Source organism: Dromiciops gliroides, chromosome 4 (assembly GCF_019393635.1).
Source record: "Dromiciops gliroides isolate mDroGli1 chromosome 4, mDroGli1.pri, whole genome shotgun sequence".
Classification (NCBI taxonomy): Eukaryota; Metazoa; Chordata; class Mammalia; order Microbiotheria; family Microbiotheriidae; genus Dromiciops; species Dromiciops gliroides.
In genome coordinates this window covers 363,583,196-363,610,281 of record NC_057864.1, presented here as the reverse complement: position 1 = coordinate 363,610,281, position 27,086 = coordinate 363,583,196, and the positions used below count along the sequence as shown (strand labels likewise).

The 27,086-nt window shown below is 37.3% G+C and overlaps 1 protein-coding gene and 1 pseudogene across 11 annotated transcripts in view; both read left to right on the top strand.

Annotated features, from left to right (window-relative positions):
• Nucleotides 1-27,086, top strand: part of PTPRK (protein tyrosine phosphatase receptor type K) — a 756,597-nt gene that overhangs the window by 31,350 nt on the left and 698,161 nt on the right. The gene's annotated exons all lie outside the window — the stretch shown is intronic.
• LOC122753692 lies at nt 994-1,524 on the top strand (annotated as a pseudogene).

The following is a 27,086-nucleotide window of genomic DNA, read 5'->3' as shown; positions in this document are numbered from 1 at the left end:
AATTTTTACACATTTACGCTGCCTGTGTGTCCCTACCCTAAGCTTCTTTTATACTTCTCAGTGTTTCTGTTATATAGATCCTGGTCCAGTGGTTGGAGAGAAATATAAGTGTACTTCACTCAAAATTGCCCTAACCAAGGCTTCATAATTTAACTGCTATTTTTGTTGTTCTGTCATTTTCAGTCATACCCGACTTCATGACCCCATTTAGGGTTTTCTTGGCAAAGATGCTGGAGTGGTTTGCCATTTCCTTCTCCTGCTCATTTTACAAATGAAGAAACTGAGGCAGACAGTGACTTACAGAGTGGTTACACAGCTGGTAATTGCCTGAGACCAGTTTGAGCCCAGGAAAGATCAGTCTTCCTGACTCCAGGCCAGGCACTCTATCCGCTTTGCTACCTAGTTATTATATTATAGCTAAACCCCATTTTAGATTCCCAAACCCTGGCAATGACCAATTTCTGACATCCTGATAACATTAGTTACTTCTTTCTCTGCAACAATTTCATTTAATCTTGTGTTTTCCTAGAACCCATAATAGACATCAATCAAGTAGGGGAGAGAAACTGAAGAAAGTAGAGTATTAGTTATGTAAACTTGGAATTATTCAGTAGTAGGTGGTGATCTTTTCTGTGGCATTATAAGAGCCAGCATGTGTAAACTTGGGTCTTCATAAGTAAAAAAATAACTGGGAACCTTCTAACAGTAGAAAGATGCTTAATTTTTATGATTGCCAAATATTGAAATGTATGAGCCAATTGGGGGATCTGAGTTCAAGTCCTATCTCTTTTTCTAGCTATGGAACCATGGACAAGTTTCTTTAACACACTGATATTCTGTTTTTCTTATCTGTAAAAATCAGAGGTTTGGCTTTTGGCTCCTAGCTCATGGTGGTGAAGGTGCAACTTCTTTTGGTTGTCCCGAATCCGGGTTCATCCGACACCGGTAGCCACCCCGCAGCGTCCAGGCCGAGCCTCCACCATCGTCGCCGCCATGCCGCCCAAATTTGACCCTAACGAAATTAAGGTGTGTTTTTAAGGTGCATTGGTGGTGAAGTTGGTGTCACATCCGCTCTGGCCCTCAAAATTGGTCCCTTGGGTTTGTCTCCCAAAAAGGTTGGTGAGGACATTGCCAAGGCAACTGGTGACTGGAAAGGGCTAAGGATCACAGTGAAACTTACCATTCAGAACAGACAGGCCCAGATTGAGGTTGTGCCTTCTGCTTCAGCCTTGATCATCAAAGCCCAAAAGGAACCTCCTAGGGACAGAAAGAAGCAGAAAAACATTAAACACAGTGGAAACATCAGTCTCAATGAGATCATCAACATTGCTCGACAGATGAGGCACCCATCCTTGGCAAGAGAGCTCTCTGGAACCATTAAGGGATCCTTGGAACAGCCCAGTCTGTGGGCTGCAACTTGATGGCAGGCATCCTCATGATGTTATTGATGACATCAATAGTGGTGCTGTGAAATGCCCAGCAAGTTAAGCTACAAAGGAAGACTATTCCAATAAATTAACATTTGACAACAACAACAACAACAACAAAATCAGAGGTTTGACTAGATGACTGTTAAATGAGTTCCCTTTTAAATATATCTTATAGAGTGTTAAATGCTTTTCATTGTTTTCTCAAACATTCTCAGTCTCTCTGTCTCTGTCTCTTTGTAGCTCTCATATACATGCACTAATCTTAGTGGGCAGCATTTAAAAATTCTGGAAAGATGAAATTCACAGAAACCAGATTGTTCCAAATTCTAGTCAATTGGACAGCAATGCATAAAGTGCTGTTAGTTGCTCTCCTCTCCTTTTTCCTTCATTTTCCTTCATATTAACTCTCTTCCCTCCTTAAAGCATTTTCATGATACACAGTGGAAAGTATAACAAACTATTAAACTTTTCATATGATTACATTTCAAATGTTAGTAAAACTTATTTCCATTGTCAAACTTGCTATTCATGCTTAGCAGTATTTTTAGAGGAAAAACTAGTTTTTCAATATCTATCTATCTATCTATCTACCTAGATAATATATTCAGCTTTTTGGAGGGAAAAATTCATAGTATAAGAGATGAATTGGAGAAGGCCAGCACCATTAGATTCAGGATTGACAACTCTAAAATAACTTATTTCAACAAATTTAACCATAATTTGAACTTGGTGAATACAAGTTTGGTTTAAATCTAATAATTAGAACTTCTGGGGTAAGGACTTACTATTGGGGGGGGGGGAAGCTACAGGAAACCTGGGAGGTGGTCCAACAAGTTATGTATAGACCAGCATATCACATCATATACTAAGATAGATCCAAGGATATATGACTTAGTTATAAAAGGTCGTATCATAAAACATTTGAGGAGGAAGAAAATATGTTTTGGAACTATGGCTAAGGGAAAACAATGACAAAATGAGGGATAGAGAGGATCACAGAAGATAAAATGGACAATTTTGCTTACGTAAAACTGAAAAGATTTTGTATAAAACATACCAAATGCAGTTAAAATTAGAAAGACAACAGTTTAAAAAAGAAAGAAATGACAGTTAACTGGAGAAATAAATTTTATTTTTGCAGAGAGTTTCTCTGATAAAGGTTTCATATTCATGATTTATAAGGAACAGATTCAAATGTATGAGAACAAGAGGAATTCTCCAATACATAAAAGGTCAGAGAATATGAATAGGCAATTTTAAAGGGAGGAAATCCAATATATCAGCTCCTCAAAAAAAAAATTCCAAATCACTAATAATTAGAAAAATGCAAATGTAGCATTTTTGAGATTCCATCTTATATCTTTAATATTGGCAGATGTCAAAAGAGGAAAATGATTGTTGTAGAAAGGGTCAGTAGGAGGATAACCATGCACTGTTGCTTAAGCTATAAGTTGGTTCTGCCATTGGAAGAATCAGTAAACAGTGTGTACCCTTCAATCTTGTAATATTACTATTAGGTCCATACCCAAAAAAAGATCAAAGAAAAGGGTAAAGGAACCATATGTATGGATATAATTATAGCAGCTTTTTTTGTGGTGTTAAAGAATCGAAAACTAAAGTGGTTCCTATCAATTCACTAATGGCCAACTGTATGGTATATGAATGCATATGAAACTTGTATGAATCCATTCAGAGTAAGATGAGCAGAACCAGAGGACTAGTTATACAGTAATAATACTGTAAAGAAAAACCACTTGAACTCTGATCAGTGCAATGACTACAACTCCAGAAGATTGTTGATGAAACATGGTTATTAAGGGTTTGTTGGTGCCAATTTGAACTATGTGACTGAATTGATTCTTAAATTTTCTGTGTGAGAATTTACACCTTGGAAATTGGCAAATGATACAAATCAGGGCGTGATTTATTGTTTTCATTTGTTCATTCATTCACTCACGCATTTATTTTTATTTTTTAGACTTAAGAGAGTTATGGAAAAAATGTTAAATAATGCAAGTTAATGTATGTGGAGTTCTTTTTGGAGAGCTCTTATTAAACTTTCACCTCTACATAGTGCATACCAGCTGACAGAAAGGTGATGAACTCAAGCAAGACATAAAATGAAACTCTTTTGGATGCAACCAATGTGGGAATTTGTTTACTTTATTATGAATATTTGTACAAAGATTTTTTTTTCTGATTTGAGGAGAGGCTTTAGAAGGAAAGGGGGAGCTAAGAATAGAGTTGGCAATCAAAAAAAATAAAGAGAAAGGAGGAGAAAATGAGTGTTATACAGTTTGTTTTGTTTTTGATATTCACAGGAGTGAAGGACCAGAGGGAATCACAGACAATGGCAGCTTTGAAAATTACATGTTGATTTTATCATATACTTAAAAAAAAAACCAAGCTATGCATAATAAACTCAGTTTTATGTTAAAATGTACAAAGATAATAATATAATTTATCTTCTTGGTGTGGACTAACTAGGTTTGTTTATTACTTTAGTCTATAAGTTTTAGATTGTCTTTGTTGTCTTATTCCTGATATTGATTTTGAAGTTTTACAACAAAAGCATTTCTAATTTTGCTAGCTGATATCTTGGGCAGTCAACTTAAAGTGAATCAACTGAAAAAAAAATAAAATGATTGTGAGATGAGGAATTGAAATTTTTTTCTGAAGACATCTTATTCAATGTATTTGAAATGAGTTATAGTTGAGAGTGCTTTTATGTATTTTAAATGATATTTGGAGTTGTGGTTGGAATACTACTGATATATATTCAAGTGGCTGGAAACCATTTCATTTTAATGAATTTTGATAAGATTTAGACTTTGTGGCAAATGGGTTATTTCTCATGGCAGTCCCATAAAGAGATTTATTTTTGAGCTTATTACAAAAATGTGCTTCATACACATTTATAAAAAGGTTTTAAATTCAGTGTGTGTGGAAACAAACTTTCATTGAATAATTGAATGGTCTTCCTGAATTCTCATGGGATTTAGGAAAAAAGAAAATAATGTGTACTTTATAAGTAATATTCTTATATCACCTTTACATGCAGATTGAAGGGAGTTTGGGGGTGGGATCTGTAATTTCAGTGGTGTAGGGAAACCTTAGGTAAGTAAATTCCCATTACTAATGCAAGATGGCACCTTACATGCACCTTAGCCTTTGAGAATTCCATAGAACAGTGGTCTGGGGTTCCCAACTTTCAGGAGGTCCTTTAGATCAAAACTATTTTCATAGCAATATTAAGAAGTTTTCTTTTCAAATATAGTCAATATCTATAACTACAATCCATGTGAATAAAAGCTCTCTGAGGCCCTCAATAATTTTTAAGAGTGTAAAGGTTTCCTGAGATTAAAAAGTTTGAGTACCTCTGCTCTGGAGCAGTGAGAGGTTGGTTCAATTGATCAGGGTTGAATAGTCAGTTTGTGTCAGGGGGACGACTTACATTCATGTATTCTTGTTTTCCAGACTCTTTATAGCATACTATATCTAAATGCTGATGGGAATATGATTGTTATTTGCTGAATTATTGAACATGCCTGGAAAAATAGATGGAACAATTAGAAGGGGTAAATTATGTTTTTAAGCATATAATGTGGTCATAGTTTAGTATGAATTTGTGTTACTTTTGGGGAGGAGGCCTTAGAGTTTTCATGGTCTTTGAGGGAGTTCTGATTTTACAGTGTATTGTTCAACTGTTTATTATCTAGCTGTACTATGCAGTATTATCAGGATAAGAAGAAATGAGCAAAAGCATCTTAATTTAGACTGAATTTAAGACTCTAAATATAAAGTACCCATGTTTTTCATTTAAAATTATTTATAATAGATTTGCTCACATGAAATATTTTATTTCTCTGTATATGCATTATTAATGCATAGATTGTGTGTAAATTCCTACATAAAGTGTATTCCACCGTGAATTCCTGACTTTGTCTTTTCTTTTTTATCAGTTTATTTACCACCTGAAGGTGTAATCCTCTGTTTATGACACTGCAATTGGTTGCTTTGGTGATGTTTTTTGGTTGTTTTTGTTTTTGTTTTTGTTTTTTCAGGGCAATGGGGGTTAAGTGACTTGCCCAGGGTCACACAGCTAGTAAGTGTCAAGTGTCTGAGGCCGGATTTGAACTCAGGTACTCCTGAATCCAGGGCCGGTGCTTTATCCACTGCGCCACCTAGCTGCCCCCTTTGGTGATGTTTTAAAATCCTAGGATTATGATTTGTGAGGAAGAGTGCAATAGAATAAAAGGAACTGTTTTTTGTCACATTGTATAAATCCTCTTGTATATGTTCCTAACAAAAATTAAATGAGCAAAGAATATAAATTTTAAAGTAAACAAATCAATCATACAATAGATAATATGATGTGGGTTTTAAAATAATTCTTCCATTAATTGTCAATGACTTTGTATTTTAGAAGAAAATGTTTTTAGGAGTAATCTAATTCTAGGCTTATGTCACTGTGTAGTGATAATGAGATTTGGGATCTTTTAATATATACAGTAATCCATACTATATCCTGGGGGTTAGGGGCATGGTGCAAGCTGGAAAATCCATGTAAAATTTTGGCCCTCCCTTCATATCTGATAAGTCCAATTTTTTTTTCTTTTATGGGGTTGTTTACAGTACCTTACTATACTTATTGTTGATATTATGCAAAACTATACATATATTTTATGTATTTCTGAATTTTCTAAGCTTTCTGTGTCATCAGCTGGCCTTTGTGTGTTATCTGCAGCTTCCGCAAAACTCCACCCAAAATTTCCACTTAATTTCTTATGCTGACCGGTGATGTATCAAAACTGAGATGGGGGAAAGTCGCTATGTGGGAGGATAACTGTATACAGAGACATTCACAGTTTCCTTAGTTTTAGAATGGCTTTTGAAGAACCAGTGGCACTGAAATCTATAAATTATCTTTAGAGGAAAATCTAGTTGCAAAATCCAGCTTATCTAATACCTTTTGTAGTTTTCCTCTTGGTTACTCAGAGCTACTTAATATAATATACATTCATGTATAAATGGGAAAACCTGAGCCTTGATACATTTTTGATTGCTTTTCCAAGGAATTCTAACACATTAGTCTGTATGTGTAGCACTGAGAAGGGGACAAAACATCTCTTGCTGACTCTAGTGAACAAAGTTAAAGTTCACTGTTGGTATGCTGCTTAGTGTCTCTGTAGGATTTTCAAAAATAAATGAGCTACTACCAAAGCAATTTAACATGAACAATATTAGTATTTAGAAGTCACAAAGTCCTGTTTGTTCCTCTCTTGTAGTGTCTCTTTTCTTCTGTGATCTCTCTACATTCATGCTGCTAACCATTCTCTGGTTTCCTTCCTTCCTCATTTATTGTAATAACCTCCTAAACAGTGTCCCAGGCCTTCCTCCAGTCCAGTCTTGCAAACTGGTGCCAGATTAATTTTTTCTAAACTAAAATGTTGATCATACTGCACAGAGACCTTTAAGACTCAGCTTCTACAGGAAGAAGTCTAGATTCTTGTGCCTGGCCTTCAAAGCCCTCTACAATTTGGTTTCAGTTCATTATGCTAACCTTCTTTCTCTCATTCCTCTAAAGAAAACTCAAGCACTATAAGTCAGACTGCTTTACTGATAGCGCACTTTTTGGGGACAACTTGCACAATGAATTATTATTTTTAAGGATATGTCTTCTGCCTGGAATTTTAACTTTGTTGTGCTCAAGGACCATTTCTATGGTTCCCCAGAGCAGTAAGCAATGTGCCTTGCAGGTGAATGATAACTATTGGTTTGATGAACCTATATTGTAATCACTTGATGATCCTTTCAGATCAGTTAAAAAATACCATAACTTAAAAACTATTAATTATATTGGTGAAAGTTAGGCTTCCTTAAAGTCTTGTATTAGTTGATGTGGAGATGATCAGATAGGGAGAGAATGTTCATGCTGAGAAACCTCATGATGCTGATTAATATCATTTGAGCATGATCATATACCCTCTTCCCTAATTCTTTTTTCCACGTTAATGGTAATTATAGGAATAGACCTGACACTCACAGTCTTGTCAAAGTTAAGCAAATTAATAACTCGTTAATTGCTTAAGACCTTATGATTAACTTAAGAGTGTTTGCTGTAACAAACTACCAAGTATATATTAAAAAAAGCCTTTGTTTACCTGATTCATGAATGTGACAATGGGCAAAATTTGAGGAAATACAAGTTAACATTTTATAGACCACTGAAGGGGTTGCTATTTCTGGCAGTTTCCTAATAATATGCTTTGATTGTAATTATAGAGCTTCTTATTTGTTATTAGGTAGCATCAAAGCTCCAAATGATCAACATTTATGATCTGCTAATCGTTTTCCCTTTTTTATTGTAGTTCAGGGACCCTCTTGTCTAAATTCTTGATCCTATCAGCATCCTATTGAGTCAGATTGCTTATTTTTAATTACCACTCTAATTTTTATGAGGTTTGTGTACATTTGGCAACTTAATTTCTAGCCAGAATAAAATTATAGTACTTTAGATAGATTTATGTGTTCTTTTATTAATTTCCTTTATCCTCTGAGAAGAAACCCAAATGTTGAATGGTATCAGAAATATTTCCTTGACATTCTTGTTTATATAGCATTTTGAACTGGAGAAGCTATGCTAATTAAAATAATTTCGAGAGCCTATTAGCAGAAATATGTGAATGGGGATAGTTTGATACTGCCTTTCAGTGTTATCCAAGACATTTCTTCCATTACTATCCCCACTGCATTTGTGTTTACTGTAGTCTTTAAGAAAAGCCATTTACCACCAGCGATTGCTTTGGCCTTTAAAGTTTACTTCACAGAAGATTAGTCAGGAAACAACACTTCATTTCCCAATTCACAATTGACCTTGGGAAAAAATGTGTATTAGTATTTTCTTTGATAATCTCAACAATTGTCAGATTTTGCCTTTTCACTCATATTTGTTAGAACTAGTTAAAACCATATGATTGACATTTAGTTTGCTAAAGGTCAGAACTTGATTTTAAAATCGAACTATATGTTTGGAGACATTAAATAAATCAACCATAGAAAGCTTTTTTTAAAGAAATCATCTGACTTTTAAGAGTGGTAGTAGTTCTCCTAAATTTTATATTGGGACTTCTGTAGAGCAAAGGATTAGTGAAAAGAGATCCACTCATCTGAAGAACACAAAGCTAAATTTTAGAATTATGAGGGTGCTTTAACAACCATGTAGTACTGTAGCCTTCTCACTTCACAGATGAGCAACTGAGGGCCAGTGACTAGAAATGACTTGCTGAAGTAGTAGAGCTGAGATGAAAATCTGGGTCTGTCAAATGTGGTCTTTGTTCTATGTTACTCTACTATGGTTTTGGTGTGACAGTTTTTTTTTAACACCCCCCCACCCCACCCCTGCCATGCACATATACATAAGAAAATTTAATGGAAAAGGGGGAAAAAAATGATTGGTTTAATAGAACTTTGTTCAAATTATGCAGTAACAAGAAAATCCCTAGCCAACAATGGCATTTTGATAAATCTGGTTGTAGTAACATATATAGGTCTTGATGAAATTATTTAAATATATCAAGAGATTTTAAGTAAATACTTAAATACTAAATACTTTTGAGTAGTACCTTAGAGAAATTTTGAGGAGGTGAGTATATTGGTTCTGAAGAATCCTAGGGAACTGGAGTGCGAATGTAATTAGGGTAAAGGGAGAAAATGGAATTAAAAAGGAAATGACCAGGGGCAGCTAGGTGGCCAAGTGGATAAAGCACTGGCTCTGGATTCAGGAGGACCTGAGTTCAAATCCAGCCTCAGACACTTGACATTTACTAGCTGTGTGATCTTGGGCAAGTCACTTCATCCTCATTGCCCTGTAAAAAACCAAAAAAACAAAAAGGAAATGACCAAACCAGAAAATTACCAGGTAGAGTTATGATCTGCTACTGGTGTTATTTTTTTCCAAGTCTAGGTTCTCTTATTTAAAAAAAAAAAAGGCTAGAAATCTATATGTATCTAGAGGACAATGGCGTCCTCAGATCTAATTACCCCAGGAGGGTAAGGCAAATTATAGAAGATGATTTGGTAATTTTAATTATGATTGCAGTTTAATTACAGTTATACTGTATTCATTATATTCATTACATTTTGATTGAAAATGAAGGTAGGTTTGGGTCATGAAATCTTTTAGAATATGCACAATTACATTGCATGGACAACATGAGTTTGACCTGTGCTCTATAACCAGCCACATACAGGCCTTCACTAACCTTCCTTTGCCTAATCAGCAATAAACCATACAGTTTGTCCAACCCATCTCCACTTCATACATTGGGATTGCTAATCAAATATCCTTTAACAAGCTTCTTCTTAAGCCTCTACTCTGAATTATGATAAAATTGTGTGCAGGTTGCATAGTCAGAAGCTCTGTTCTATTGGCCTCCAATCCTTCATGCTCATCCATGTCTAATCTCACCTCTCCCAACCCTACTCTTCTGATTTTCCCTTTGGAACGCCTATTTTTTTTTGTCTTATCATTCATAGTAGACTGTGCCCTCCCCCTGGAAATTACTTTGTATATATTTTTTATTTGATTTTTCTGTGTATATATTATCTGCCTCCTCCCCAATAAAATTTCATCTAAGATGATTTTTACCAAATAAATTATCTTCTCTTCTCTTTTGCTTGGTCAACTTTTCAGTTCCCATGAATTTGATTATCATTTCTGTAAAGATGATTCTCACATATACTTATATATCCCTGATATACCTCCTGACCTTCAGTTTTTCATCACCAACTGCTGATTGGACATCTGGAAAAGGATGTCCCACTGATACGTAAACTCAATATGCCCCCAAATGAACTTATTTTCTTTACCCTCAGAAACCTTTCACTCTTCTTAACTTCTCTATTCCTGTCCAGGGTATAACCATCCTAGTTTCTGTTAATTCATTCAGTTGTGTCTTTGTGACTCCATGGACCCAGGGCAGGCTTTTATCCTCCACTATCTCCTGAAGTCTGTCTAAAGTCGTATTTGTTGCTTTCATGACTCTACCCATCTATCTCACCTCTCTGCTGTCCCCTTCTTGTTTTGTCTTCAATCTTTCCCACATCAGAGTCTTTTCCAGGAGTCTTGTCTTCTCATTATTTGGCCACAGTATTTAAGGTACAGTTTCAGTGTTTGTCTTCCAGTGAGTAGTCTGAATTAATTTCTTTTTGAGTATTGAATGATTTTATCTTGTTGCCCAAGGGACTCTCAAAAGTCTTCTCCACTGTTCAAAGTCATTGATTCTGCAGGGCTCAGCTTTCCTAAGAGTTCAACTCTCACAGTTGGTAAGGTGAAGCCTCTGCTTCTTAGTATGCTGCCCAGATTTGCCATATCTTTCCTTCCAAGGAGCAAGTGCCTGAATTTCATGGCTGGGGCCACCATCTGCAGTTGTCCTTCACCCTACTTACCTATGCTCAAAAACTAGATGTCATTCTAGACTCCTCACTCTGACCCCTCCTTGTATCCAGTCTTCCATTTGCCAAGTTCCATTCATTCTATTTTTGCAACATCTCTTATATGTGTGTGTGTATACGTGTGTGTGTGTGTGTGTGTACAGACAACCACATACCTTTTTCTCTTTTCTGAACCTGCCACCACCATCCTGGTACCTCATGCCCAGAGTATTGCAGTAGCTTTCTGTTTGACGTCCCTGGTCCAGTTTTTCCTTACTCTTGTCTATCCTTCACTCAGCTATAAAATGATCTTTCTAGGTGCATGTCTAACCATGCCATTTTTCTAGTCAATAAATTCTAGTGGCTCCCTATTACCTTTAGGATTTACTTTCCTACCTTTCTCCTCATTGTCCTCATCCTGTTGCCATCATCATCTTCATGTCCTCCTCCTCTTACTTATCACCTTCATCATTATCATAACTTTTGTTTTTGATGTTTATAAATTTGTATAGCCATGTGTTATATTGTTATTCATTCATTTCTTTGTCACCCCATTTGGGGTTTTCTTGGCAAAGATACTGGAGTGGTTGGGACGGTTTCTTTTGCAGCGCATTTTACAGATGAGGAAACCGAGGCAAACAAGATTCAGTGATTTGCCCAGGGTCACACAGCTAGTAAGTATGTGAGGCCAGATTTGAACTCAAGTCTTCCAGACTCCAGGCCTAAGACTCTTCTCACTTCACCACCTTAAGGGGGATTAAAACACCCTAAAAATAACTCGTGATCCTCATGACGGCCCTGGAGTATAGATTCTCTGATTGTCCCCATTTTAGAGAAGAGGAGGCAGAATCAAAGTTTAAGTGCCCATTATCACACAGCTAATCAGTGAGACTGATTTAGCACCCTATTCGGTCAGTGTGCCACCAAGCTACAGAAATGGCCTCCTTGTTGCTCCTCCCTGAGGATGAGGATGCTCATTCCTTCTCCTGGTTGCATTTTCCCTATCTATCTCTAGTGCCTGGAATTCTATCCCTTCTTACCTCTCTCTGCCTCTTCCCTGCCCTGACTTCTTTCCTCAGTTAAAGTCCTACCTTCTACAAGAAGTCTTTCATCGTCCTCCTTCAAGGCAGTGTCTTCCTTCTGCTCTTATGCCCAATTTAACCTTGGATATATCCTATGACTCTGTCTGCCTACAAGGTGGGGCCTTGCCCCCTCCCCCCTCTTCTTTGTATCTTCTCCCAGTGTTTAGGGGTGCCTGCCACTTTGGAGGTGCTTAAAAATGATTGTTGACTTGGATAAATGGATCTGAATATCCTGAAATAGCTGATGCCCTGAATGAGTAGATTCTCAATAGTAAAATCTTACCAGTTGTAACTATGTTAAAAACTAAACTAATTTAAAATAACTGATGGAGAAGAGGTTCACAGGACTCTCCTCTATATGTTATCTCATTTTTCACTTGAATCCTGTGAAGTGGTTAGTGAAAATATTATTACCACCAGATTTTTTTGTTGAGGAAATTGATGCTCAGCTTTTAAGTGGTGGAGCTGGAACATGAATTCAGCTCCTTTGACAGCAAGCCCCAAATCTGGAAGATGAGCGGGGGAAGAAGGGTCCTCTGAATTAGAGCAAATAACTGAATTATAGATTTTAAGAAAAGGATGCTTTTATTACTTTCAAGTATAATAAATAGTATAAACCAAGATTTAAATGAGTACCAATAAATTAAATGAGGCAGATTGTTGGAAAAAGTTACAATTCACAGTAGGCCCTTACTGTATAATGCATCATAAATTTAAGCCTTGTAGTACAAATTATTTGCTGGCACTTGCAACGAAAGCACTTTTTTTACTAAATAATGAAAATAGTGCAGGAGGCTTTTCAGTGTCTGATTCATGACAAAAATCTCAGAGAGTAGAGCTTGAGTTAGTGAGATTTTATTGTAATAATCATCCTTCTAGAGAATTGAGAACAAAACTCTTCTTAGACACAAGTAGGCAAACAAGTGTGATGTTAATGCATTAAGTGGCTTTATGAGCAGGAAACCACCTGGTTCCTCCTTGCACTGACTTCATTTGTTGTTTGTCTGAAATAATGAGTACTGTTCATTGGCCTAGTGCCTCCATTTGTAAGAGACAGATGCTATCTGATTCCTCCCTGTCAGAGGAATTCCCAGAATAAGCTATTCAACCAAGAACAATTGGAGGCTTGTTGAGTGCAAACAACCAAAGAGGGAATTCTTTGTAATCTTTAGCACCTTGCTTTCTCTGTCCAGAATGTAGACGGATCCATCACTAGAAAGGACTGGGTACTTTGGAAAGTGAGACATTGGTTGTCTTTTGGTGGGGGGGAGGGGTGTTTTCTATTAAAATAATACATAAAATCTTTCACATGATTATTCTGTGTTTGACAATTATAATACAGGATAATGTGCTATGAGAGGAAGCATGGCTTAGTGGATAGAAAGCTGACCAGGATGCGAGGAACACATGGGTTCAAGTCTTGTTTCTGAAACATAAAATGTAGTAAAGGGTTAGTATCTTCCCACCTCAAGAAACAGGAGGTACAGAAACCTCATGCAGTGTATAGTTCCTTTTCACCTCTGGAAAACTCTAGTTAGATGTACCTTCTTTCCACTTCTATATATATTACAAGTCCTTGATGAGAAGATGCTTACTTTAACTAGTTAGACAGATAACAAGAGTCTCTACATTCTGGATCCAAAGTTATTTCAACTTCTTATATATTGATAGGAAATTTCCTTTGTTGCCATCATTTCAGAAATGAACTAAACGTTCCGTCTCTGCAGATTTCTAAACAAGTTTGTGGCTGAATTTTCAGATACAACTCCTTATTACCCATTGTACAGACTGTCTATTTATGGCTTATCAAGGCTGCCCATATCTGCTTGCAAATTCAAATCCCCCCCCTCCCCCTTAAAAATAAAGGGCACTGATCAATCTAGAAGGTGAGAAGTAAACTTTAGTCCATATGTTTTGCTCTTAGGTCACTTTATTAGGGAAGGACTTTGGAAACTTTGCGTATGAATGCAGTTTTGTGAATTGTTTACACAAGCTGTCTTTAGTAGGATGGAGGTTTAAAAGCTTCCTTCACTGAATAGACCCTTCAAATAAAGGACAGGGACAATGCTAAAAAAGCACCAGGCTTATTAGAACTTTTGAAAAATGAGAGTGTTCTCCTGTTATAGATAACTGAAGTTCCCAGAAATAATGATCTTAACAGGTGCTTCATATTGAGGACATTCATGTCATTCTTGCTCCTGTGGTCTTAAACTTCATCTGCCAGAAAGTGTTTCCAGTGCCAAGAGGGAATCATCAGGAACAAATAGGTACTTCTACATGAGTTTAAACTATAGTTGTGTCCAAATCGTCCCTCTGTTTAACCTTCTTCTTATAAATATGTAGGGGATCCAAATGTTCTACTTTTATAAGAGGGAACAATTTGGAGGGGTGGTGCAGAACAGCAGATTAGAACAAAATGAGACTTTGAGAAGAAAAAAGCAGAATAGCTAGATCTATTTCATACCTCCCTCTGGAGTTAACTACTAATAAATTAAGAAAGCATCTGAGTGCCACTTTATAGCTAGCATTTTCTTTGAGCAGAGGCAGCTGTATGACAAAGTGGATAGAGCACTGGAATCTGGAGTCAGGGAAACCTGGATTCTTTTTTTTTTTTTCCCTTGGCGAGGCAGTGAGGGTTAAGTGACTTGCCCCGGGTCACACAGCTAGTGTCAAGTGTCTTGAGGTCCGATTTGATCTCAGGTTTTCCTGAATCCAGAGCTGGTGCTTTATCCACTGCACCATCTAGCTGCCCCAGAAACCTGGATTCTAATCCACCCTTACACCCTGTGTACCCCTGAGCAAGTGGCCTATTCCTTCTGCCTTAGATTCTTCAACTGTAAAATGATGATAATAGTATTACCTATCTCCCAGGGTTGTTGTGAAGAGAAAATGACATCATATTCGTAAAGTACTTTGCAAGCCTTAAAGCACTATATCACTCAGTATTGTTGTTTTTATTGTTGTTAATAGCAAGATACAAGGGAAGTAAGGGATATAATTATTTTTTCTTGAACAGCCTAGAATCAAATTTACTAAAATATGTGTTCAAAACACACATACATGAAAAAATGGAGCACTAGACTTGGAGTCAGAAATACAGATTCAGCTCCTACCTCAGATACCTACTAGCTACATGACTCTGGGCAAATCACTTAACCATGCAGTGCCTCAGTTTCTTCATCTGTAAAATGAAGAGAGTGGGCATTTGATGGTCACTATGTTCTGTTTAAACTCTAAATTTCTGCTCCTAAGATCTCATGATTTGGAAGAGTAATGAATACAAAACAATGTTTTGAGAAATAAAGACGATGGATGGTGAGGTGTGATCAAAATAACCCAAGATTATTTATATGAAGTCTTTCTGATCCATATTTGGGTGGAGTTGTTGAACTTAGGGGGACTATTAGCATTACCTTTTCCATGAAATGTCCTTTGGTCCCCTCAACTGAAAATGATCTCTCTCCTTGGATATTTTATAGCATTTTGGACCTCTCATGTGGCCTTATATTTTGACTTGTATTATACTTATTTATAGTTCTTGTCCATTTGAAACAGTAGTTTGTTCATAGGCCTTGGAATTGTCTTTCACCTGCCTTCTCACATTTGGCACTCAGATTTGTTGATTGCAACTTTTGCTGTTCTAGTATTTGTGGTATCGAAACAAAGGATCTAGTTTGTGAATTGGAAAGAAACCTAGGTATGTATCTCATAAAATTACACTTAGGTAATCAATTCTTAGTAAAATCATTGATACATTATAACCTAACCCTACTGTCTGGCATAAAAATCACTTCCTTGTCCTAAATTGCATTTAACCACCCACTGATTGCACTTTTTTTCTCTTTTGTTTTGTTTTTGTTTGTTTGTTTTGGTTTTGTTTTGTTTTTTCTGTGAGCCAATGGGGTTAAGTGACTTCCCCAGGGTCACACAGCTAGTGAGTGTCAAGTGTCCTAGGCTGGATTTGAACTCAGGTTAGTCCTGAATCCAGGGCCTGTGCTTTATCTAGTGCGCACCTAGCTGCCCCCTCCTGATTGCACTTTTAACTTTACTCCTATGGAGATAACTGTCCTCTAATTCATCTCAGAGAACCAATCAGGGTATTAGATAGGACATTCTAGTCACGTGAACTGGAAAACTTCAGTATGTTACTTATGTGAATACATTGGAGAACATCCTAAAATTCCCATATCTTTATTTTAGCTAGCACAAAATAGCTTTTGTATAGCCCCAAACTTTGTTGTATTACAGATGTCAGGTAGAGATCTGTATGAGGAAAATAAAAGGTATGAGTCACTTAGTTTGTGACTTTGGGCAAATCAGCTAACCTTACCAAGTCTCAGTTTCCTTTTTGTAAAAAGGAATGGGTTGAACCAGATGACTTCCGAGGTCCCTTGCAAACCTTGACATTCTTTGAATATATTCAAGTCACCATAGGTTTCTTTCATTTGATATTTCAATGAAACTTAAAAAAAATCCAACTATGGGATGGAGGTGAACATTTTCTGTAGCAGAGGTAGGAGGTAATGAAAACCAAGTATTGAAATAAAGAGAAGAGGTCAGATCCAGGCTGCCATAGTCCATTCTTCATAACCTAGTGCATTTTTCATTCAGCTGCCATAAATTGGACCATATCACCATCCTCCTCAGTAAACTCCAGTCCAACCTATCCCTTCCAGGATCAGATACAAAATTCTCCATTTGGACATCAAAGCCTCTAATAACCACCCCCTCCCATAACTTTCCAGTCTTCTTATACATTATACTCCACTAAGTACTCTTCAGTCCAGTGATACTAGCCTTCATGTTGTTCCTAACACAAGACATGACGTTTCCTGATGAAGCCTTTTTTACTGGCCTGGCCCTCATGCCTAGTAACACTGTCTGTCCCTCTTTAAATCCATTGTTGGGCTTCCCTGTTGTCTTTCAAGTCCCAGCTAAAACCCCACCTTCTACAGGAAGCCCCTTTCCCAGTCCCTCATCATTCTTGTCCCTTCCCTCTGTTGATTGTTTCCTGTTTGTCCTGTGTATAGCTTGTCTGTATATACTTGTTTACATTTTTCCTCTCCCATCAAATTGTAAGCTCTTCAAGGTCAGTGACTGTCTTTTGCCTTCTTTTGTATTCCCAGTGCTTTTAGCACAGGGCCTGGCACTTGGCAAGCACTTAATTTATTGACTTACTGAGATCAGAGATATTTTTGCAGAATAAAAACAAGTTGTAAAGTATCTTATCTAGGCTGCTAGATGGTGCAGTGGCTAGAGTGCCTGGCCTGGAGTCAGGAAGATGTGAATTCAAATCCAGCCTCAGACATGTGTTGTCTGTGTGACTGTGGGTAAGTCGTTTAACCCCATTTGCCTCAGATTCCTCATCTGTAAAATGAGCTGGAGAAGAAAAAATGGCAAATTACTCCAGTGCCTTTGCCAAGAAAACTCCAAATGGGATCATGAAGAGTCAGTTACAACTAAATAACAACAACAAGAAGGTATCTTAGAATTCATCTAGCTCATTGCTTTAATTTTTTTCATGAGGAAATAGTAGGAGGAGCAGAGAGTTTTTAAGGGATTTGATCAAGGTAAAATAGATAACAAAACCATGATTTTAACTTAGATCCTCTAGCTGTAAATCCTGCATTCTTTCTACATATAATTTACTGTTTGATTCACTGCTACCCTCCTTAGACTGCGAAGTATCAAAAGAGAATCTGGAGACAGGAGGCAAATTTATGACAGACGAATCTATTTCTCAGTTTCTTTAGGGATAAAATAAGAAATTAATTCAACAAATATTTGTTAAGTAATGACAAGGTGCTTTGCTAGGTACTGAGGATGGAAAGAAAAAGCTGAAATGGTCTCTATTCTTTCTCCGTTCTCTCCTTCATCCTTTTTGGACAACTTTTACATGTTGTGTTCCCTTTAGAATGTAAGCCCCTTGAGGACAGGGATTGCTTTTCTTTCTTCTTCTGTTTCTCTTCTCAGCGTTTTGCACATGTCATGCCTAGCTCATAATAAGCGAGTAATACATATTTGGTGACACTGACCTTGTCTTCAGTGAGTCTGGTATTTTACTGGGGGTTGGTAGGCACATCTAAATAGATATTTAGGGGCAGTTAGGTGGCGCAGTGGATAAAACACTGGCCCTGGATTCAGGAGGATCTGAGTTCAAATGCGACCTCAGATACTTGACACTTACTAGCTGTGTGACCCTGGGCAAGTCACTTAACCCTAATTGCCTAACACCCCCCCCCCCAAAAAGTAAATAGATATTTAAAGTATATTAAGTAATTTCCAGAAGAGAATGCTAATTAACTGTGGGGATCAGTAAAGTCTCATGTAGGACCTTAGATATGCTTTGAAGAAAACTCTTGTTTCTCTGAGGCAGCTTTCTGTATTGCCTGCATTTTAAACATAGGGAACCTGTGTGCAAAGGCAAAGAAGTGGGAAATAAAATGTTGCATACAGGGAGCAGCTAGAATTTATACTGGAATACAGAAAGGGCTAAGGAGAATACTACTAAATAAAACTGGAATGGTAAAAGGAACCTAGATTGTTGAGGGCTTCAAATCACAGTCTGAGGAGTTTATATGGTATCCTAGAGACCGAATAGTCTCTAATGGGATAACATGGTCACATCTGTGTTATCAAAATACCCATTTTGGCAGCAGATGAGGGATGGTTTGGAGAGAGGAGAGAATAGAAGGGACACTAATCAGCAGGCAGTTGTAATAAAAGTTTAGATGAGAGGTAATGAGGACCTGAGTCAGAGTGGAGATAGGGAGATAAATGTAGAGTTATGCTCCATAACATTTGGCACAGTAACGAGATGTGGAAAATGAGGGAGAACACCAAGCTTGAAAACTTGGATGACTGGAAGGTTGGTAGTGCTTCAACAGAAATTGTGAAGTTACTCTAATCAGCTTCCCATTATTCTCTCTGAGATCTGTACTGGGCCTAAGGATAGCTTTGGAATTATAATACATAAAGGGGGAAGAAGCCTGGAGCTATTGTAAGCCTTTGGGTAATCCATATGCAAACTGATAAGGAAGCTAGCTCATCTTCTGTAAATTAAATACATAATATTTTTTACCTTTTTATTTTAATTTTTTATTTAATGGAAAATTTTTAGTTAAAAATCTATTTTCTTGGGGGGGGGGGAGTAGCTAGGTGGTGCAGTGATAAAGCACTGGCCCTGGATTCAGGAGGACCTGAGTTCAAATTTGGCCTCAGACACTTGACACTAGCTGTGTGACCCTGCACAAGTCATTTAACCCTCATTGCCCAGCAACAAACAAAAGCAAAAACAAAAACAAAAACAAAATCAATTTTCTCCTCACACCATCTCACATTGGGAAAACAAAAAAGAACATATATGTAGCCAAATAAGACAAATTCCCAATATTGTTTCTTGATATACTCATATCTTTATTTCTCTGTCTATTTGTCTATCTACCTATCTCATTTTATTACCTTGAGCGCATTGCCTCCATTGGGAAGTGTGGGGATCATATCTTATCATCAGTTCTTTGTAAATGCTGGTCACTGAATGGATCAGATATCTTAAGTTTTTCAAAAACAAGGTGGGCATAGTAGATAGAATTCAGGACATTCCAGGGCTTTGGGGAGGCTCAAATGATTCCCATGTAAAATGCTTTGCAAATCTTAAAATCCTGCACAAAAGGAACTGTTATTATTTGTCTATTACTATGTGGTTATTGTATAAATAGTTCTCCTGATTCTTCTAACTTCACTCTGTATATATTACTCTATTGCTTTTTTTCAAAGGCATAAGGATACTGTTTTAATTCATTGAACATGCATTGGTTGTATTGTGTTTGCTTTGTGCTGTATGCTAAGCACTGTACTAGGTAGTGATGATACAAATACACAAGTGAGTCAGGCCCTGCTCTCAAGGAGCTTACATTCCTTTAAGAGGATAAAGTATATATCTTATGGGACAACAGCAGCCAGGAATCAGTCATGGAAAATGAAGCCATAGGGCAGTAGATTGCCCCACTCTTTTCAGTATCAGTGGTATTATTGAATAGATTGCTGTTCTCAGAGTGAGAGTAGAAAGAAGTCGAAGGTTGGGGAGGAAAGAGGAAGACTATTTGATCCAAGCAGGGCACATGACAAGATGTTCATGACAGGAAAGTTCTGGTGCATTGGCAGGTGGTTGAATGGGAAATGAACAGATGGGGCTAGCTAGATATAGGAAGTTGAAGTGAATTTTCAAGCAGTCATTCACTAGTCAAGGTAATTCACCTTCTGGTTAGAGTGGATGTATGACCACTGGACCCAGCTTCAAGGAAGACCTGAATTCAAATACAGTCCTTAGTTAGTAGTTGTATGATCCTGGGCAAGTAGCTTAACTTCTTTTGGCTCAATTTCCTTATCAGTAAAATATAGATAATAATACTCACTCCCAGCATTGTCGTGAGGATCAAATTAAACAATATTTTTTAAAAGTGCTAGCACGGGGTGCCATTACATACAGCAGAAGCAGCAGCAGGGGGTGGCAGCAGAGACTGACCTGTGTGACTTCACAGAGGGTCAGACTGCTTGCTTCAGCTGTTTGACCGCATGGGGGATGGAAAGATCTATACAGCCAGTGTGGGGACATGATGCAGGCCCTGGGCCAGAAACCCCACCAATGCTCAGGTGCTCAAGATCTTGGGGAATCCAAGAGTGATGAGATGAATGTGAAGGTGCTGGACTTTGAACACTTTCTGCCAAGCTGCAGACTGTAGCAGAGAATAACGACCAGGTACATATGAAGACTAAGCAGAGGGGCTTTGGGGTGTTTGATACAGGAAGGGAATGGCACAATCATGGGGGCTGAAATATGGCACATCCTCCTCACTCTGGGTGAGGAAGAAGTGGGAAGGTGGCAGGGCATAAGAACAGCAATGGTTGTATCAACTATGAAGAGCTAGTCCAGATGGGATTGAACAGCTGGACAACATAAGTCTCCTTTCCACAAAGAATCCCCTAACTTTCTCAGTGTGAAAATGATCCTCTGGCTCCTGAAGCAACTAAGTACATTGTCAGGGCTACCAACATCCTTCTTTCTGACCCCAAGGTGGCCTCTTTGCTCTCTGCTTTCACCAAATAAACTTGCTAACAGATTCTTTAAAAAAAAGAAAAAAGGGGGTCAGCTAGGTGGCACAGTGGATAAAGCACTGGCTCTGGATTCAGGAGGACCTGAGTTGAAATGCGGACTCAAGACACTTGACAACTTACTAGCTATGTGACCCCTGGGCAAGTCATTTAACCCTCATTGCCCCTCAACAAAAGAAAACAAAATAAATATATAATAGATGCTTACTAAATTTTGGAGGGTAGCTAGGTAGCGCAGTGGATAAAGCACCAGCCCTGGATTCAGGAGGACCTAAAGCACCTCAGACACTGACACTTGCTAGCTGTGTGACCTTGGACAAGTCACTTACCCCCAATTGCCTCACCAAAAAAAAAAGAAAAGAAAAAAGTGCTATATGTCAGTGCCTGGTGCACAGAATGTCCATAATAAATGCTTATTGCTTTCTCCCCCCCGCCGCTGCCCCCATTTTCTTCCCTCTCCTCTCCTTTTCTTTTCTTTTGCCAGCCCTAGGATTGCTGAATCATAGATTCAAGTAGGAAGGGCTCTTGTAAATTAAATTTACTAACTTTTTCGTGAGTGAACTGAGAATCAGAGATTTTTTTTTTAACTTTTTTCTCCGGTCACACAAGTAATAAACAGAGTCAGAATCTGAACCATTTCAAATCAATTCAATTCAAACAGTATTTATTATGCCTATGATGTACCAGGCACTTATAAATCTTCACCTCTTTGCATCTACTGTACTATCTCTAAATCAGAGGTTTTTTTTTTTCCAGCTTAAGTATTTATTCTGAATAATATTTTGATTGGGTCTGGTATTTTCCTATTAGATCATCTATATGTTGAGATTTTTAATCTTTGCCTCTGAATATTCCCTGAAATACTTTTTGCTGTCTTATTTGCTATAGCTGACATTTTAAAACTATGTTAAGTAATAAGGATGTGACATGGAGACAGTGGTAAAACTCTTACATGTAATACTAGCAGTGATCTTAAATACTAGTCCGCATGTTAAGAGAAATCTTTACATATTTATTTTTAGCATAAATAAATATGTCTGCTTCACTTATCATATGGTTTTTGCATGTACTGATGTCCTAGGTTTGAATTATTTTTCTTATTTATATGAATAATTTTTATTGTTTTCCTAATATTGATCCTTCTTTACATTCTTGTTATAATCTTTATGACCATATAAAATGTCCCAACATTTTCACATTTATAATACACACATAATTTACCCCCAGACAAAGTAGATTGAGGCATCAAAAAAAACTCCAGATTTATGAGAAACACTGGGAGAATGGAGATGCTATTGACATTTGTAGGGATTGAGACAGGCAAACTCATTATTGGGGAAGGATTAAGAAGGAAGAGGTGATGATCTCAGTTTTTTATATGTCAAAATGTAAATGACATCTGAGTGAGATGTCCTCAAGGCATATACAGGTATGAGAGGAAAGAGAATGAGAGGTCCAGGACTGGAGAAGCCACTTAAGATTAATCTAATTTAAGGTTGTAGCTAAAAATATAATAGATGGAATCTCACTGAGAGTGAAAGATGATAGCAAGTATTTATGTAGCCCTTTATCGTTTCTAAATTAATCAGAAAGTTTTTAAGTACCTATTACATTCCAGGCACTGTGCAGGTGTTAGGAATACAGAAACCAGAAAATGAATCAATCCGTATTTCAAGGAGCTTATCGTCCATGGGGATAGACAACATAAATGAATAAAACATTAATTTATTAACACATGTATAAATACATGCAGAAGAAATACAAAACAAAATCATTGTAATTGATACATAGCTACTGTACTGGCTGAAGTTCGGACTTGGAGTTGGGAAAACCTGATTTCAAATACCACCTTTGAAGGGGGCAGCTAGATGGCGCAGTGCTTAAAAGCACCTGCCCTGGATTCAGGAGTACCTGAGTTCAAATCCAGCCTCAGACACTTGACACTTCTAGCTGTGTGACCCTGGCAAAGTCACTCAACCCCCATCGCCTGCCCAAAAAAACAAAACCAAAAAAACCAAATACCACCTTTAAAAACTTAATAGTGTGTGACCTTGGGCAAGTCCTCTTAACCTCTTTCAGGCCTCAGTTTCATCATCTATAAAACAGGATAACAATGACACCTACCTTACAAGATTGTTATTGAGGATCAAATGATACAACAAATATACAGCAGTTGAGAAGCAATATACTATATAAATGTTTTATCCAACTCTCATGATTAAATATGAGATATTTGGGGAGGCTGGGCTCTGGCAGATGAGAGTGATATCAAGAAAAGTTTCTTTTAGAAGGTGAGGCTTGAGCTGTTTTAAAGGAAGAAAGGGGGGTTCTGTGAGATGAAGGCAAAGAGAGTGCATTCCAGGTAAAGGGGAGGGTCATAACGAAGGCAGAGAAGCTACAAATTGGAGGGGGTCGATTTGGCCAGACCACAGAGTGCAGAACGGTGAGTAATGTATAATGAGATGGGGAAGAAATATTGGGAACGTGTGGAGAAGGGCCTTCAAATGTAAACATTGGAGATTGTCTTTCATCCTAGAGGAGGATTCTCAGTCATTTTTGTATCATAGACCCCTTGGATAGTATGGTAAAATCTATGGACCATTCCTTAGAAAAAATACTTTAAATGCATCAAGTGAAATACATAGTTTACAAAGGAAACCATGGGAATATAATTATCAGAATATTTTTTTTTTAAAGAAAAACAACACAAGCAAGTTCACAGACCTAAGATTAAGAACCCTTGCACCAAAGTTTATTGAATAGGGGAATATCACAGTCAGATATACACCTAAGAGAAATAACATTGGCAGTTGTGTGGAGGATGGAATTGGATTGGGGAAGAGAGTTGAGGCAAGGGGAGCTCAATTAGGAAGAACACTGAAGGAGTCTCCATGAGAAGTGATTAGGGAATTGAGATGTTGACTATGGGATCAGAGAGAGAAGGGGTTGGACTCAAGAGATGTCCGGAAGGTAGTATGGGGATAATTTGACAACTGTAGATTAAATGGGAAGATGGAGGGTAGGTAGTCAAGGATAATGCCAAGGTTATGAAGCTGAGAAACTGGAAAAAAATTGTGGTGCCTTTGATGGAGTTTGGAAGAAGGAGAAAAAGAAAAAAAAATACTTTTTTGGTAAAGGTCAGAGATATAAAAAAGATACATTCACTATCCTTAAGCCATAATTTATTTGTAAAACTATCTTATAAGTTCTTTTGCATTTCAGAAAAAAATTTCTTTGGATTGAAGATTAAGGAATGGTACGGATAAAAAAGTAACAAGTCAGTCAATCCAGTTTAGTGAGTATTTATTAAGTGCTGGGCCAGGCACTGTTGTTACTCTCAGTAAACTGATTGTGGGAGGGGAATTTAGTGGAGAATTATGAGAAATATATGACATGATTTAAACAAAACATGTGACAACCTAAGCAGTGTGGTACAGTTGAAAAAGTAGACCTGGGGTTCAAATTCCAGCTTTGTCCCCTTACTGCTGGAATGATATCAGGCAAGTCCTGGCCTCAGTGTCCTCATCTGTAAAACCAGGATATTGGGATTAGATGATCATTACAGTTTTTCTGCAGCTATCTCTTATCTCTGATCCTACTTACGTAAAAATATCTTTCCATTGTGCTCTGGTTTACTTGCAATTCAGATCCTCCCAGATGGAGGTATATTGCATCATTAGAAGAATATTTATGTTGGGGAAGTAGCTTTTTTTTTCCAGCATCAATCAGGTTAATTAATATCAGCTTCAAATATGATCTAGATTCATCTGTGTACTTGTAGCTTAATTCGGGGCCCAGTTTATTATACTCTACAATGACTGTCCAATTTACATATATTGAATAGACTCATTTAATATAATGATCTTGGGTAATATTAATTTTATTCGTTTTGTCTTGTTTAGGTAGAATGTGTAAACCAATAACTTTATTATTATTTTTTTTTTAATGAGGTAATTGGGGTTAAGTGACTTGCCCAGAGTCACAGCAGCTAGTAAGTGTTAAGTGTCTGAGGCAGATTTGAACTCAGGTACTCCTGACTCCAGGGCCAGTGCTCTATCCACTGTCCACCTAGCTGCCCCACTTTTTTATTATTTAATGTTTAGGGAGCCTATTTGCACATTTGTGAAATGAGACTTGATTGGGGATGGGGCAGAGGGAAGTGGGGGGAAGAGGAAATATAGCTTTTAGAGATTTAAAGGGTTGGGGCAGCTAGGTGGTGCAGTGGATAGAGCACCAGCCCTTGATTTAGCAGGACCTGAGTTCAAAATCCGGCCTCAGACATTTAACTATTACTAGCTGTGTGACCCTAGGCAAGTCACTTAACCACAATTGCCTCACCCCCCCAAAAAAAGAATTTAAAGGGTTGTTTCCTGGAAGAGAAATTTGCCTTGTTTAGACCCAGAAAGCAGAATTAGGTTAATTTAGACGTGGTGTCAGGAAAAACTTTATAACCATTAGAACTAGCCAAATGTGAAATAGGATGCCTTAGGGAGTGGTGTGCATTCTCTGACTAGAGGTCTTCTGGCAAAAGCCAGATGACCTCTTGTCCCTGGTGTTAAAATGGGGGGTTTTATTTGGGTGGGGATTTGACTACATGCTGTTAAGATACTTTCCAACTCAGAAATTAAATGATTTTGTTGACAATAGTCACAGAATCAAAGACATGTAATAGCTCACAGTGCTGATGTGAAAGCTTTAATGGAAAAAAAATATATATATATGAATAATATATATATTGAATATATGTATGCATTATGTGTGTATATCACTCTGCAGACTTAACAGTGCCATGTAAAGGTTAGTTATTATATAGAGTGTCCCCAAAAGATTCAGGCTTCCTCCTTTTTTCTCTGTACATGTGATTCATACTTTCCTCAGGCTTGGGCTCATTATTTTGTTACAAAAAGCATCCTTGTGGTGTATCTATAGAGCAGAAGAATAAAGGAAAAAGAGACTTTTCAGGTAAAAAATCCTACTATGGGCTCAACATAAAGAAGTTATTTCCTTGTTTTGGTGACTGTCCTGCAATCACAATGCTTTGCTGTCCTAGTTACTGTGGATTTTCTATAGTGTTTACTGTTTCTAGCCAGTTCATTCTCTGATCCTTGTCCAAATAGCAGTTAATCATTCTTTGAAATTCATTTGATGTTATGCTAAGGAGAGGAAAACTGTGCTCTCTTGTCCTCCCATCCAGTAGCAGCTATTCCTCCCAATTTCTCTCTTACCTAAGTGTCAGACTACTGAAAAAACAAAACAAAACACATGCTACATAAAGAAAAACATGAAGTTTAGGGAAGGTAAATGGCTATGCAAGAAAACTCAGTTTTTCCTTTTGATTGTAGAGCACTTGCTAATATTCTTCACAGGAATTGTAGATCAGCATTGCTAAAGTACTGTTTCCCATTATTGGAGATCATAATTTAAAAAAACAAAACAAAACATTTCCAGAGTTTATCCTGCTAGAATTTGACTTGGAGTGAATTGTCAATAATATGATGCTTAATAAACTGATTAAATTTTGAGTGTAAATTTTGCAAAGTATGTCATCCAGATAAAATACATTCCATAGTTATCTGTTCATGTTCTAATTCAATAACTATATGTTAGAATAATTTTACTAGAGATGTATAGATAATTATTTTTGAAGTCCTCATCAAAGTACAAACATCTAATAAGTCTCACTGTTTTTATCAGGAATATTGTAAGGTTTGATTGCTATTGGGGAAGTAGAAGGTAGTGCTCTAATCTGGGCCTTCCTGATTCTTGGACTTTTGATTTAAACTGTCCTTAAAACACTCAGTTCATGCCATGTATTAAGGTGGTACAGTAAATGTTTGCTGACAATTCCTCCAACAGGAAAACTGACTCGAACTGGGACTGGACTGCCTTCAATACTGATACCAGTATTAAATATCTTACATTACAGAATAGATAAGGGAGGAAGTAGGTGTTGTTCTTATCAGAGAATGGGTGCTTATCCAGTCTGGATGACTGGTACATTCTTTATTCTTTTTTCCCCCATTCTTTA